The 16,973-nt window shown below is 40.6% G+C and overlaps 1 protein-coding gene across 1 annotated transcript in view; it reads left to right on the plus strand.

The window, feature by feature from the left end:
- Positions 1-16,565: 16,565 nt before the first annotated feature.
- Positions 16,566-16,973, plus strand: part of FSTL4 (follistatin like 4) — a 404,300-nt gene continuing 403,892 nt past the window's right edge. The window contains exon 1 of the mRNA XM_082725661.1: positions 16,566-16,783. The gene's annotated coding sequence lies outside the window, so the exon portion shown is untranslated. The remainder of the gene's footprint in view (positions 16,784-16,973) is intronic.

Here is a 16,973-nt window from a genome sequence, read left to right on the forward strand (position 1 = left end):
AAGAATAAACTGTGATATCAATGTTTCAGTGAGATATTATTAACATACTTGAGACAATAGGAAAAACAGAAATTCTCAATAACTAAATAGATGATATAAAAAAAAGAACCAAATGAAAATTTTAAGACTGAAAAATATAGTAGGTGAAATGTAAAATGTAATGGATGGGTTTAATAGCAGAATGGAGGAGGCAAAAGAAATAATGATGAACTTGAAGAAAGAATGAAAGAATCCCCAATTTGAACAACATAAAGAAAATAGACTGAAATTAACTTTGTCACAGTAACCTATGGAACTATGAGAAAAGGCTCTAACACTTGTGTTATCAGAGTCCTGAAAGGAGAGGAGAAAGAGGGCAAGACAAAAAAAAAGTGAACAGAAATAATGGTAGAAAACAGAGTAGAAGCCTTAATTTATGGATTCAAGAAAATCAGAAACTGCAAAGAGGATAAATCCAAACAAATCCATACCAACACACATTATAGTCAAACTTCTGAAAACTAAAAACAATACAAAAAAAATCTTTAAAGCAGCAAAAGATATTACACTTTGTATGTCGAAAACCGTTTGAATGACAGAGGACTTCTTATTAGAGACTGTAAAGGCCAGAAAGAAGTGGCACAACATTTTTGAATGAATAAAAGAGAACTGTCAACCCAGAATCCTATATCCAGAGAAAATATTCTTCAGGAATGACGGAATATTCAAGACATTCTCAGTAAAAGGAAAAATAAGAAAAATATGCTTCCAGAGGAACTATTGTAAAAAACTAAAGAGAGTTTTCTAAAAGTAAAAGAAATAACAACAACAACAAAAAAATAATCTTGGAAGATCAAGAAGGAAGAAAGGATATGTAAGCAAAACCTGGGTAAATACGACAGGTTTTTCTTCTCAAATTTTCTAAATTATGTTTCATGTTTGAAACAAAATTGTTATACTACTTGTTGTAACTCTAAGTGTCTGTAGAGAAAAGATTTAAGACAATTATAAATGAAAATGTAGTGGTATATAAAGGAAGGTAAAGTTCTTATACTTGAACGGGTAAAATTGCTAAATCAGTAAACTGTAGAAGTTATGTATAGATGATGTAATACTTTGACAGTCACTAAAAATCTTTATATAGAGAGGTGCACTCAAAACACTACAGATAAATCAAAATCAGAACTCTTAAAAAATCTTCCTCACAAGAAGGCAGGAAAAAAACAGAAATGGAAAAGAGAACAGGCAACAACAACAACAACAAAATGACAGGATTAAGCATTAACATATCAATTAAATTTTAATGGTCTAGCTACACCAATTACAAAACAGATTCTCAGAGTTAATTTAAGCAATGATCTACTATATGCCATTTATAAGAAACTCACTTAAAATATAATGGTCTAGGGAGGTTGAGTGTAAAAGGATGGAAACATTGAAAAGAAAGCCAGACTGGCTGTATTAATAGCCGATAAGGTAGATTTCAGAGCAAAAAAAAATCCTAGAGACAGAATCATCACACAATGATAAGAGGTTTGGTTCACAAAGAACACACAGCAATCTTAAATGTGTACACAGCAAACAACAGAGGTGTAAAATATGTGAAACAGAAACTAAGAGAACAGAAAGGAAAATAGACAACTTATAGTTGGAGACTTCAACACCCACCCCCCCAACAACTGATGGAACAACTAGATAGAAAATCACCACGGATATAGAAAACTCAACAGCACCATCCACCAACATAATCTAATGAACATTTATAGGACACTCTACCCAACAACAACAGAATACACATTCTTTCCAAGTGTGCATGGAACATATACCAAGATAGACCATATCGTGGGCCAAAAAATAAACCTCAACAAATTTAAAAGAATGGAAACCATACAGGTTCTCCAACCACAATGGAATAATACTAGAAATCCATAGCAGAAAGATGACAAGAAAATTTTCAACACTTGGAAACAAAACAATACATTCCTAAATAGCCAAGAATCAAAGAAGAACTCTCAGGGAAGTAAAAAGTACATTAAACTGAATGAAAATAAAAACATAGCATGTCAAAATTTGTGGGACACAAAGCAGTGATGAGAAGGGAATTTATAGTACTAAATGCATACATTAGGAAAGTCTGAGATAACTAATCTTAGTTTATACCTTGAGAACTCAAAAAAAAAAAAAAAAGGAGCAAAATAAACCCAAAGCAAGCAGAAGGAAGTAAAAAATAAAGGTAGCAATAGAAACTGAGAAACCAATAGAGAAGAGTCAGTGAAGAAAAGAGATTTTTTTTTAAAAGATCAATCCACAAAATTGGCGAGACTCTATCAAGCCTGAGAAAGAAACAAAGGGAGAAATAACAAATTACCAGCATTAGGAATAAAGTAATAGATAACCACTACAGATCCTGCAGACATCAAACAGAATAAAGTCGTAGTATAAGCAACTCTACATGCCTAAATTTTACAACTTGGAAGAAATGGAGCAATTTTTCAAAAAACACAAACTTCCACAACTCACCTAAAACTAAATTGATAATTGGACTAGTTCTAAACTATTAAGGAAGGTAAATTAATAGTAAAAAATTGCCCCATAGGAAATGTTTAAGGCCAGATGGTTTTACTGGAGAATTATACCAAGAGACTTAGCACCAATTTTATGCAATCTGCTCCAGAAAATAGAAGAGAAGGGAAGGTGTCTTCATTCATTTTACAATGTGACCCTGATACCAGAACCAGATAAAACACCACAGAAAACTAAAGATCCATTTTCCTCATGAATATAGACACAAAAATCCTAGATAAAGTATTAATAGAACATTCAGCAAAGTATCAGAAGAATTATATACAAATAGCATGGAGGACATGGGGAGTTAGAGAGGAGAAGGGAGTTGGGGTAAATTGGAAGGGGAGGTGAATCATGAGAGACTATGGACTCTGAAAAACAATCTGAGGGGTTTGAAGTGGCAGGGGGGTGGGAGGTTGGGGTACCAGGTGGTGGGTATTATAGAGGGCACAGATTGCATGGAGGACTGGGTGTGGTGAAAAGATAATGAATACTGTTATGCTGAAAATAAATAAATTAATTTTAAAAAAAAGAATTATATACCATGACCAAGTGGGGTTTATTGCAGAGACGTGAAGCTAATTCAGTGTTTTAAAACAATCAATGTTATTTACCATATAAATGACTAAAGAAGAAAAATCACATGATCACATCAATTCAGAAAAAAACATTTTACAAAATTCAATCTGTTCATAATAAAAACTTTAAAAAATAAGAATACATAAGAACTTCAAATCCATAAAGACCACCTACAAAATATCTACTGCTGACCTTGTACATAGTTATGAAAAAGTGCACATTTTCTCCCTAAGATCAGGAACAAAACAGGTCTGCTCTTACGATTCTTATTCAACATAATGCCAGAAATTTTAGCCCATGTAATAAGGCAAGAAAAGGAAATAAAAGACAGACATACCACAAAGAAATAAAATGGTCCTTATTTGAAGATGACATGATTATCTGAATAAAAAATTCCTAGAAATAATAAGTTTGTTCAGGGAAATTATAGGATACAAGATAATCTACTAAAGCCAATGGTATTTCTATATACCTATATATGGTATTTCTATATACCTATATATGGTAATTCTATATACCTAAAATTAACACATGCATACCAAAATTAAATATATAAAACCATTAACAGTTAACTAAACAGTTAACTAAAAAAAAGGAGAGAAATAGAAGACTAAAAAATGATGATAAAAGAGACTAAAGCTGAAAGAAATAAAAGTAGATCTGAATAAATGGAGAGGCATACTCAATGTAGCAAAGATGTCAGCTCTCTTCAAATTTGGAGACAGGTTTAACACAGTTCCTATCAAAATTGAAGTAGCTATTTTTGTAGCTATAAATAAGGTCATTATACAATTACCCAATACCTATACCCAGTTTCAAGACTTCTATAGCTATTGTAATCAAGATTATGAAATATTGGTAGAGGAATAGATACATAAGTCAATAGAACAGAATAGGGAACCCAGAAATAGAAAATATGCTTAACTGAATATTTTCTTTTATTTCTAGTGAAGTAAAATTAATTTAACTGATAACCATTTAAATATGAACAAATTAGTGGCATTTAGTACATTGGCAATGTTTTGGAAATACCACCTCTATCTAACTCAAAAACATTTATCATTCCAAAATAAAACCCCTTAACCATTAATAGTTATTCCTCAATCCTCTCTCCAACCACCAATTTTCTTTCTATGATTTACCTATTCTTAGTATTTCATATAAATGGAATCATCCAATACGTGACCTTTTGTGTCTAGATTCTTTTATTTAACCTATTATTTTAAGGTTTATCTATGTTGTCACATGTCTCAGTACTTCATTCCTTTCTATGGTTGAATAAGATTTCATTATATTTATTTACCACAATTTGTTTATCCATCCATCCACTGATGGACATTTGTGTAGTTTCTACCTTTTGGGTTTTGTCAGTAGTACTGTTATGAACATTTGTATGCAAGTCTTTGAGAACTTGTTTTAAATTTTTTAAAGCATATAACTAGGACTGGAATTCTTGGGTCATATGGTCATTTAGTGTTTAACTTTTTGAAGCACAGCTACACTGTTTTCCATAGCAGTTAAACCTTTTTACATTCCCACCAGCAGTGTATGAGGTTTTCAATTAGCCAGGACCTTGCCAAAACTTTTTATTCTCCTTTTTTCAAAAAATATTTTTATAGCCATTGTAGTGGGTATGAAGTGGTATTCCATTGTGTTTGTAATTTGCATTTTCCCAGTGACTAAGAATATTGAACATCTTTTCATGTACTTTTGGGCCACTTATAATATCTTCTCTGGGGAAATGTCTATTCAAGGCCTTTCGCTGTTTTTAAATTTGGTTGTTTTTCTTTTTGTTGTTTGAGTTATAAGAGTTACTTATATGTTCAGGATATTAATCCCTTCTCAGATATATGATTTGCAAATATTGTCTCCTATTCTGTAGATGGTCTGCCATTTTCTTGATTATGTTCTTGCATTAGATGCATAAAAATGTTAAATTTTGAAAAAAATCCTGTTTATTTTTTGTTGTCATGCTTTTGGGATCATATCTGAGAATGCCATTGCCAAAACCAAGGTCATGAAAATTTACACCTGAAAGGTAAACAGGAAAGTTTTCTTCTAAGGTTTTACAGTTTTAATTCTTACATTAGGTTGTGATCAGTTTTGAGTTAACTTTTATAATGGTGTGAGATTGGGATCCACACCCAATTCTTACTGTAGTGAATAGTTACAGGTTCTTTCTGCAAATAATTTGGCCATGGAAATATATTTCTGGACTCAGTTCTCTTCCATTGGTCTATATTGTCTGTCCTTATACCCATACCACACCGTTTTGATTACTGTAATTTTGTGGTAAATTTTGATATCAGGAAGTATGAGTATTTAACTTTGCTCTTCTTTTTTAGACAGTTTTGTTTTTTTAGAAACTTTACAGTTCTTGCCTGACTGATTTTTTACAAAGATGCGAAGAATTTCAATGGAGTAAATATAGCCTTTTCAAAAAAATGATGTGGGACAATTAGACATTCTAAGGAAAAGAGTGAACCTTATTCTAAGTTTCAAAATTTGTACAAAAATTCACTCAAAAGAGGTGACAGATTTAATATAATTTTTTATTTTTTATAAACATATATTTTTATCCCCAGGGGTACAGGTCTGTGAATCACCAGGTTTACACACTTCACAGCACTCACCAAAACACATACCCTCCCCAATGTCCATAATCCCACCCCCTTATCCCAAACCCCCTCCCCCCAGCAACCCTCAGTTTGTTTTGTGAGATTAAGAGTCACTTATGGTTTGCCTCCCTCCCAAGAATAAATGAGGTGACAGATTTAAATGTAAAATATAAAACTCTTAAGCTTTTACGTGAAAAAAATCTTTGGGATCTTGGATTTAGATTTGACATCAAAAGTAAGATCTGTATGATATGATACTATATGTGGAAAACCCAAAAGACTCCACTCCAAAACTGCTAGAACTTGTACAGGAATTCAGTAAAGTGTCAGGATATAAAATCAATGCACAGAAATCAGTTGCATTTCTCTACACCAACAACAAGACAGAAGAAAGAGAAATTAAGGAGTCAATCCCATTTACAATTGCACGCAAAACTATGAGATACCTAGGAATAAACCTAACCAAAGAGGCAAAGAATCTATACTCAGAAAACTATAAAGTACTCATGAAAGACATTGAGGAGGACACAAAGAAATGGAAAAATGTTCCATGCTCCTGGATTGGAAGAACAAATATTGTGAAAATGTCTATGCTACCTAAAGCAATCTACACATTTAATGCAATTCCTATCAAAATATCATCCATTAATGGAACAAATAATCCTAAAATTTATATGGAATCAGAAAAGACCTCGAATAGCCAAAGGAATATTGAAAAAGAAAGCCAAAGTTGATGGCATCACAATTTCGGATTTCAAGCTCTATTAAAAAGCTGTCATCATCAAGACAGCATGGTACTGGCACAAAAACAGACACATAGATCAATAGAACAGAATAGAGAGCCCAGAAATAGACCCTCAACTCTATGGTCAACTAATCTTTGGCAAAGCAGGAAAGAATGTCCAATGGGAAAAAGACAGCCTCTTCAACAAATAGTGTTGGGAAAATTGGACAGCCACATGCAGAAAGATGAAATTGGACCATTTCCTTACACCACACACGAAAATAGACTCAAAACGGATGAAGGACCTCAATGTGAGAAAGGAATCCATCAAAATTCTTGAGGAGAACAGAGGCAGCAACCTCTTCGACCTCAGTCACAGCAACATCTTCCTAGGAACATCACCAAAGGCAAGGGAAGCAAGGGCAAAAATGAACTTTTGGGATTTCATCAAGATCAAAAGCTATTGCACATCAAAGGAAACAGTTAACAAAACCAAAAGACAACTGACAGATGGGAGAAGATATTTGCAAATGACATATCAGATAAAGGGCTAGTGTCCAAAATCTATAAAGAACTTAGCAAACTTACCACCCAAAGAACAAATAATCCAATCAAGAAATAGGCAGAAGACATGAAGAGACATTTCTGCAAAGAAGACATCCAGATGGCCAATAGACACATGAAAAAGTGCTCCACATCACTTGGCATCAGGGAAATACAAATCAAAACCACAATGAGATATCACCTCACACCAGTCAGAATGGCTAAAATTAACAAGTCAGGAAATGACAGATGCTGGCGAGGATGCAGAGAAAGGGGAACCCTCCTACACTGTTGGGAATGCAAGCTGGTGCAACCACTCTGGAAAACAGCATGGAGGTTCCTCAAAAAGTTGAAAATAGAACTACCCTATGACCCAGCAATTGCACTACTGGGTATTTACCCTAAAGATACAAACGTAGTGATCCGAAGGCCACATGCACCAGAATGTTTATAGCAGCAATGTCTACAATAGCCAAACTATGGAAAGAACCTAGATGTCCACCAACAGATGAATGGATAAAGAAGATGTGGTATATTTACACAATTGAATACTATGCAGCCATCAAAAGAAATGAAATCTTGCCATTTGCGATAACATGGATGGAACTAGAGGGTATCATGCTAAGTGAAATAAGTCAATCGGAGAAAGACAACTATCATATGATTTCCCTGATATGAGGAAGTAGAGATGCAACATCGGGGGTTAAGGGGATAGGAGAAGAATAAATGAAACAAGATGGGATTGGGAGGGAGACAAACCATAAGTGACTCTTAATCTCACATAAAAAACTGAGGGCTGCTGGAGGAAGGGGGGTTGGGAGGGAGGGTGGGTTTATGGACATTGGGGAGGGTATGTGCTATGGTGAGTGCTGTGAAGTGTGTAAACCTGGAGATCACATACCTGTCTGTACCCCTAGGGATAAAAATATATTTTATGTTTATAAAAAATAAAAAATTTTAAAAAAGTAAGATATGTAAAAAGAAAAAAAGATAAATTTGACTACATAAAAATTAAAAACTTTTGTTCTGGAAAGGATCCTATTGAGAGGATGAAAAGACAAGCGATAGACCGAGGGAAAATGTTTGCAAACCACCTACTTACAAAGGACTAGTATCCAGAGTGTATAAAGAATTCTCGAAACTCAACAGTAGAAAAAAAAAATGAACATACAAAAAAGAAACGCCAAACAATCCAAATAGATGATGGCCAAAAGACATGAAGAGGCATTTCACCAAAGAGACTATACAGATCAAGAATAAGCACATGAAAAGATGTTCAACAACATTAGCCATTAGGGAAATGCAAATTAAAATCACAACGAGATATCATTACATGCCTATCAGAACGACTACAATAAAAAGTAGTGATGCCAGCAAATGCGGACAAGGATGCTGAGAAACAGAAGCACTCATGCATTGCTGGTGGGAATGTCAGATGGTAAGAACACCCTGAAAAATGATTTGGCTATTCAAAAACTAAACATATGACCCTCCTAAAAACCAGCAATTGCACTCATGGGTATTTATCTTAGAGGAAGTGAAAATTTATGTTCTTAAAAAAAAACCTGTACAGAAATGTTTATGGCAGCTTTATTTGTAAGAGCCCCCAATGGAAATAAGTCAGGTGGTTTAACCAATGAGGTTCTTGCATACCATGGAATCCTACTCGGTAATACAAAGGAACAAACCACTGATAAGGGAAACAACTCGAACAAGCCTTGAAGTAATTATGCTGAGTGGAAAAAGACCATCTCCCATAACTACATAGTGTATGATCCTCTTTATAGCTTTGTTGAAATGATAACATTACAGAAATGAGAACAGGTTTGCAGTCTCCATGGGTTGGGGATGAGGGGGTAAGAGCAGAGGGAAGGAAGATAGATGGTGACTATGAAAGGGCTACAGGAGGGGTCTGTGGGGTGAATGAAGGGTTCTGTACCTTGACTACATCAGTGGCAGTATTCTGGTTGTTCTAGGACATGATAGTTTGACAAGATGTCACTGGAGGACACTGGGTAAGCAGTACCCATGATTGCTCTGGTATTTCTTACAACTCTATGCGAAGTCTCTAATGATTTCAGAGTGGAAGTTTTCATTGAAAATCAATAAGTGATACATTGTTTAATTTTTCTTTCACGTTTGTAAGAAAAGGCAGCAAGCCTGTCGGTGTGTAATGAGTGAGCACACACACAGTTAGGTGGAGTTCAAATGAGGACGTTTATGGCTCTATGGCTCCCTTTATTTCTTGGCTACACAGAATGGTTGAGACTGTTATATTTTAAATTGTTTTTCTTCTTAGACATATGTTTGATTTCTGCTCATAATAGATTGTGTTTAAAGACTAGAAACATAAGGAACCTGATAATGAAATACAAGATAATTAGGAGCAAAAAATGGGAAGACTACAATCTTACTTAAAATTACCTTCACCAATCTGTAAATCACATTCATCTGATAAAAACTCTTCTATGGAACATCAAGATGTCTTTGGTACTTCAAAAAAAGTGTTAAGAAGAGAAAATAGAGTGACAATTATGTCCAATTTGGCTTTTCATTTATTGAGAATAAAGGCTCTTTCCACACCCACAATGTGCTATTTGCAGAGTGGTTGCAAATAGCGGCCTGAAATCTTTCCCCTCCTGTCATTTATAAACAAAACATGGAAATTATAAAAATGAAACCATCATTTTTTAAGCATAAAATTCCAGAATTTCAGACATCGATTCTTGGAAACCAGTTTTTGCCTTGACTCGATGCTATATTATGGAGTAAAATCCCAGAATATTTTTTAGTATACATTCAGTCCCCAAACAAGAGATGACATTTAATTTTTAGCATGTTTATCTGACAATTATATTTTCTCTTATATAATTTAATAAAATTAAACATTGTGTCTTCACTGTTAAATGATACAAAGCAGAATTTTTTGTAATGACTGTGTATTATGTATATTATGAATGATCGCATTAAAACAGACTGTAGAATAGAATATTTAATACGATACCCTTGTTTAAGATTTCAAATCACTCACTCATCACAGGCCACACAAAAATGGCAAAACCAGTTTCAGATTTTTTGAGGATGGTTGTAGTGAGAAGTATCTGCGAGTCACATCTGGGTAGGCAGTGGTGACCGACGCATGTGTGTGCACTTATCAGCTTTAAAGTGTCCTGAATGTGTCACTTATTATGTGTCCGCTGCCTTTTATCTAGGGCAATTAGAAAATGGAGGGTCCTGCTCAATTAAATGTTCTCTGTAAATGAAGATTCTCTTTATGTGAGCTCTGGATTAGAGTCTGGGGACTTCAACCTTTGACTAGCCTGGGGTCCTTAGACAAATGAAGTGGGATGATGACAGTATTAATCTTCCAAGTTGTGTGTCTAAAGGCAGTCAAATAATGGATCAGGCTTTTGTGTACATTTGCGCTTCTTTCTCATTTGCCATGTTTTCTACTTTAATTAAGAACAAATCCAAACTCCACTGATTTAAGTCATGAGGAAAATAATAACCCGAGATAGGGAAGATTCAGAAGTGGTGATTTCAGCAGTTCAGTGGCATCCATAAGGTCTTAGCTTCTTTCCCTGTTCATGGTCAACTTCGTTGCTCTTCGGTTCACAAGATGGTGACCGTGGGCCTACTGGACCCTTGTAGTTAACGATAGTATCAAGAAAGGAGAGAGTCTCCATCTCTTCCCGTGCATCTTTTTTTTTTTTTTTTTAACAGATACATTTATTTTAGAGAGAGAGAGTGCATGAGTGCAAGCACATGCATGCAGGAGTGACAAGAGGAGTGGAGGAAGAGAATCTTCAAGCAGACTCCCAGAATGTGGATCATGGAGCCAGACAGGGGGGGGCTCAATTCCATGACCCATGAGATCATGACTTGAGCTGAAGCCAAGAGTTGGACGCCTAACCTACTGAGCCATGCAGGCACTTCTCCCTGCCCACTCTCCTCCCACATCCCATCCCCTGTGCAACTTTTTATCCCTCCAACTGACTTTCTCTCACCTGTCCTTGACCAGACTGAGCCCCTTGCTCTCCTCTTAGCCAGTTCCTGCAAAGAGAACAGGAGCCCAATGATTGGCTTTGACTATGACTATGCTGAACAGAATTGACATTCTGTAGGCAGAGGAGAGAGAAAGACTATGCATTGGGTTTTCAAGGGATCAGGTTGAGGACAGTTAAGGAAATACACCAGCAGATTCAGACCAGAAGGTTCTCTAAGGCACCTGTTTGTAGGACATGTATTTTGAGATACGTATTAGCTGCCATATATATACACTCTGTGTGTAAGTGACACAGCATTGCATAGTGATTATGAACGCAGACTCAGAGTCAAATCCTAGCTTTGCCATTTGCGAGACAAACTGTCTTGGATAAATTGTGTGACTTCTATGAGCTTCTCTTATCAAATGGGGACCTTACGGTGCTAACAGAACTTGGTGATGCAATCCATACAAAAGGTTAGGCCCAGTGCCCAATGCACAGTTAGCAATCAATAAACATGAGGAGCTGGTGTGCTGCTGGTGAGGAGAATGAGCTAAACCCGGCTTTACGTCTCAACAGCTGAACAGCTGCTGACTGCCCTCACTCCATCAGACCCTGCCCTTCGCCCAGTCTGTTCTCCATACAGCAGCCTGAGTGATGTTCAAAACCTCCATTGATCATGTTGTTCTCCTGCCCCAAACGCTCCAGTGGCTCCCATTACACATCAAATCAGATCCAAAGTCTTTGTGTGTGAGGGGCTTAGCTACCTACCTAAGTGATCTGGCCCTGGCCACCTCCCTGCCTTCTTCAACAACTGCCCACCTGGTCCCTCTGTTTAGCGACGTCAGCCTCGCTCACGTCCAGTCAGGTCTTCATACCTGGTGTGCCTTCTGCCTGCATGTTCTCCCCACTAGATCTTGTCCTACTTCGTCCCCTCATTTCTTCATGTCTCCACTCTCAGCACCTCTTCATCCTCAGAGAGAAATTCTCAGCTGCCCTCTTGAAAAGAGTCACTACTCTTCCTTCCTTCCTCTGCATTCTGTAGAAAACAGAGCACCTCAGTGAGGAGGAGTCCAATCCCAGGAAGCAGGAACAAGGAGGAAGAAAGAGCAGATATGGAAGGCCCATCTCTGTCGTCATTTAGCTCAGGGCTTTGTCTCTGGGGATGTCCTTACACAGGACCCAGGACATTCTGTATCTCAGTACAGACCAACCAGGGAAGGAAGGGAGAATTTACCTGCTGGCTTCCTCCTATAACCAGCTCCTGCTGGTCAAGTCCTCTCCTCTGTCATGACCTTTCCCACCCCTCTGTATTGTGTGGAGCAGCTCCCGAGGGCAGCCTGTTGGGAAACCAGAGCCCCTAGGGGGCTGGTCTGACCACTACACAGGCATGGATGGAGGCCAGTGACTCCATGTCAGTTAATGCCACATGTGGGGAGGCAAGGAGGGCTTCTTGGTTTGAGATAGTGGCAGTATTAGCAGAGGGATCTGTCTCTGAGGCTGTGGGAACAGCTCTGAGGTGCCAGGAAGCAGGTAGGGTTGAGAGTAGGGGCAAAGTGGAGGGTGTGGGGGTTGAGGTGGAGTGGTCAGTGTGGCTACTCAGATTTAGGGTGCTGTATAAGCTAAGTCTGGTCTTAGCTCACAGATCCTCATCTGGCTCAGTGCTCTTCAGAATACTCAAGACAGGCCCCACTATACTGCTTGTGCATCTGAGGGGAATGTATATTCACAGGAACGAGATGTCCATAAGGTAAGCACTCATCTTTTTGAATGATCTATTTTTTTCGATTGGCATGTTATTTACGGCTCTATATTAATGAGCTGGAAAATGGGGTTGTGGCAAAAATTTATGAGTCTGAATAAATCAGGTTGAGTAAGGAGGTTGGCCCCTCTCTTTGCCCCCACCCTTCATCCTATCGTCCCACTTCATCTCTCTCCCCTGTCCCCCATATAAGAGGTGGTCCTCTGTGGCTTGGAGGCCTGGACTGGTCGGTCCACATTCTCCCTGTGCACACATCTTCCTTGAGGGATTCAGCTTCATTTCCTCCTACCTGGGGGCTCCCTCAGGCCGCTGGTACCCTCAGCCTAGGCCCTGGGAGCCGGATGGGACTTCTGTCTCTGGATTAACACCATGGTAAAGGGTTTTATTTTTCATGCTCTCCACTTTTACCCATTCACTCTTCCCTCTCGCTCACTGTGGCTTTTTATTCATCCCAGTTTCTTAATTAAAGTCCTCATTCTTCAATGCTTCGTCATTGCCTTGAAAAATTTCCCAAGTCACTCTTTCCTTTTGAAGGAATACCTTACTTAATCTCCATGCTGGCTACTTTTCTCCCTAAATTAAAGTTAAACAATTATTTCTGAGTATGATTTTAGGTCTAGAATTTTTAATTTATGCTTCCATTCCCTTAATTTCTTGGTGACTAAGTGGACCATAATTTAAGAAAACTTGGAAAAATCCTTAACATCACAGCTCTTCTTAGATCAGAGTGGCCCTCACTTCTGTAAGTCCTAGCAAAATAAAGGCATGGCCTTGCAGAATGAAAAATGGCCTCAGGAACTGACTGAGTAGGACTTCCTCCCAGCCCACCCACCTCCAACTCCCACTGGAGACATGAAGACACTAGGCCTCAAGATGCCCGGCCAGTCAATGTATGGCAGAGGCAAGAGAGGGACTGGCCCTCATGCCTTTCTGTCTGGGGCTCTTCAGAGAGCCAGACTGGTTCTTCAGTTGACTGCAAAGTTTGGGTTGAAGATTTTACCAGATGTTTTTCAGACAAGCAGCAGTGTTCAGTTGGGTAAGACCAGGAAGACCCTTTCCTGCCTTTTACCTTCTCACATGCCCTCCGAGTCTGGCTGCCGACAGGTGTTTCCGGGCACTGTCTGACCAGCCCAGGGAGATCCAACCCATAGCTAGTGACAGGGAAACTTGTGGTTGAACCTCGAGGAGGTTCCCTGCTTCTTCCCAATCCCGTGGCTCTGGGGTCTCTCTGTGCCACCCGATGTGCCGCAGTAGGCTGGAAATAACCTGTAGGAGACCCACTGTTTGGCTGCAGTATTTGATCATATTGCTGTGTTTTGGGTAAGAATAGAAATAGAAGAAAGTTTTTAAAGCTGGTAAAGTAAATATCTATAGGAGATTTTTGAACTTCCTGATCTTTCGAAAACATAGCGCTCACTTCCTTTTGCGTGTCTCTGAGTCTGTCTCGGGAAATTGCTCACCAATCCCCTACAATGGGGGGTTGGAGGCAGTCATCCGAACTTGTTTCCTTCTAACTTCCTCCTTCCAAAGTGATTGAATTACATGAATTCAAAACTTACCCCACCCCCCGCGCCGCTTTTCTGGCCAAGCATCCCAGTTTGCCATTGCGAAGCATCAGTATGCTTGCAAATTCTGAAACAGGGTTGCAAGCAAATTCTTTGTGTGGGTCTAGCATATTTTCCATGCTGGGGGAATATTATTATTCAACCAACAATTGCCCTGAGAGGTCAAAGCACAGAGCAATTCATAGAGGTGTCAAGGTCTGCTGGCATCTGATGCCGCTGCCCTGAAGGTTTGTTTTATTTTGTCATTCACACTTCACCTTTTTTTATTCCAAGGTGACTTTAATTCCACACTTATTTTATGCACAGTAGTCACAATAGCTCACTTCAGATGTTAGCTTTCTCTCCAAGGGATATTCTGCACATCTGGTTTGTGGCAGCTACATTCCCCCCTTCTTGGAGAAGCCAAAGAAGTCTGTGGAAGTCCAGTCCCTGTTTGCTGCACTAAACAGAGCTATTTCAGAGCTCGGTCACTCTACAGACCTTGGTTTAGCTATGACCCAGAGTTATTAAAAAGACACACGCCAAGGCCTGCCTTGGTTATTATGTAATAGGGCCACTAGGCTGACTCAGGGACTTTGTGCTCAGAGAACTGAAATCTGCTTTTCCAAACACCTCAAAGTGTGGGAGGGGAGCTAAACCCAGTCTCTGAGCTGTGGAGCTCCATCTTGTCCACGGACTTAGAATTAAATTTCAGAAGGAGACATAGCCTATCTCCAAATTCCCCAGCTTCCTTTTATGTCCAGTCCTCCTTTGCTCTCTCCCAGGATGGAAAGTGCCATCCTTTCCCCAGTCCTGCTATACAGAATCTGGCTTCAAGCCAGCCTTGGGGGTTCAGTCACGGATGGCCTTGGCAAAGATTCATGGTCAAATATGAGAGAGCATTATTCCTGCGAAGGCCCTAGGGCATGGAGGATGGAATGGCCTTTGTCCTTCTGAGCCCACGTGGGAAGTCCCACTTCCCCCAAGTGGGAAGTCACAACAATGGACACCTAGAAGTCACGCAGGTCTCATGCACTCCTCATTTTGCTGATGGGGAAACTGATACTTATAGCAGAGATATGACTGGCCTCGGTTATAAGCTAGAAAGTGGTAGGGAGAGAGGTGATCCCAGACAGAAACATGTGTGAGGGGAGGGACCATGCTGGTTCACCCACTGCCATCCTCCCAGCACCTAGCAAGTGTCTGGTACATAGGAGGGGCTCAGTAAATATCTGTTGAAGGAAAGAGCAAATGCAATACCTTTTCTCCTTATTCTTCCTCTTCTCTTGCTATTTAACTAAACTTATCCTAGGAAAATCCTCTCTGTCCCCTCATCCAGGCCAGAAGAGATCACAGGGGCATAGACCAGACACTGTCCTGCTGCACAACCTGGTGCCCACATAGAGCAGGGGGCAGTCCCCCAGAAAGTCTCTTGCCCTTTAGTTACTACCAGCCTGGCCTAGCTAGGATCATACTCCTAAATCTGATGCCAGACTTGGGCTATAGATAGACCACTGGTTGGGGTGCGTGTGTGTGCTACTTGTTACAAAAGTGTTAACAGTTTATTTGGGCACCAAGACTGATCTCTAGATCAATTAATGAAAGCAAATGACGACTGGGTTGGGGTTCTCCAAAAGTTCTGGATGGTGAACAGAGATCCAGGCTTGGGGATGAAGTCAGGGCAGTGAAAATGTCTGTTCGAAGGGAGAATAGGGCACCCTCTTGTCACAGCTTGGCCAGGCCAAGCCCACATCACCTGGGACTGCCGTTGTATGCCCAGGATTTTGTTAATTCTCCAGCTGGAAGAAGGCAGAGTCAGAAGGGAGAGATAAAAACTTTGCTCTTTCGCAGGTTGTTGGCTCTCAGCGAGGGGGCGTGTCACTTCACTTATCCTCTAGGGACTCGTCTAAGGGCAAGGTGTACTGGCCTGCCTAGGCTCCACAGCTATGGCGGCTGATTAAGACCACTTGTGCACCTTGAGAGCAGAGGCTGGAGAACTCGGCCTGCGAAAGAGCCGGAGGACAGCAGAGAGGGGTGTGTTGGGGAGTGAAAGGGGCTGCAGATCTCTAAGAGAGAGCCAGGGGCTGAAGCGCACCGCCTCAGAGATCGCCCTGGAGCTCTGGGAGTCCTCGCGCCCCGCGTGCGCGCCCGGCTGCTCCGCGCACCTGCCGCGGGCCCCGCGCGGGTCTGAGCGGCGGGCGGGCCGCGCGCACAGGTGGCGGCGATTGGGCAGGCGGGGCCCGGAGGGTGACGTCACGAGCTCCGGTCCCGGCGGCAGAAATAGGGCAGCCGCGGCGGCGGTGGTACGGCAGCGGCGGTTCACGGAGCTGGAGCCGAGACAGCCTCCTGCGCGTCCGGGACCCGCCGACAGCCGGAGAGACCGACCGAAGGACGCGGGGTCGGGTCGCCGCCACCGCCGCCACAGGCGCTCCCGTCCGACCGCGTCCGGCCACCTGGTCTTCCCTCGGCCGCGGCCACCTCAGGTACGCGGGCGCGGGGAGAGTGCCAAGACGCCGCCGCCAGCAGCCGGTCCCGCTGCGTCCCGCTGGGGTCCCGGCGCCCGCGGCTCCGCGGCTCCCTGCAGGGCCTTGCGCGGACGCTCGCTTGTCCTCACCGCCCGCTCCAGAGAGCTAAGTTTGCCCCTCTGGCGGGCGGCGGGCACGGGACCACGGG

This window comes from Mustela nivalis (genome assembly GCF_964662115.1).
Source record: "Mustela nivalis genome assembly, chromosome: 3".
Taxonomy (NCBI): Eukaryota; Metazoa; Chordata; class Mammalia; order Carnivora; family Mustelidae; genus Mustela; species Mustela nivalis.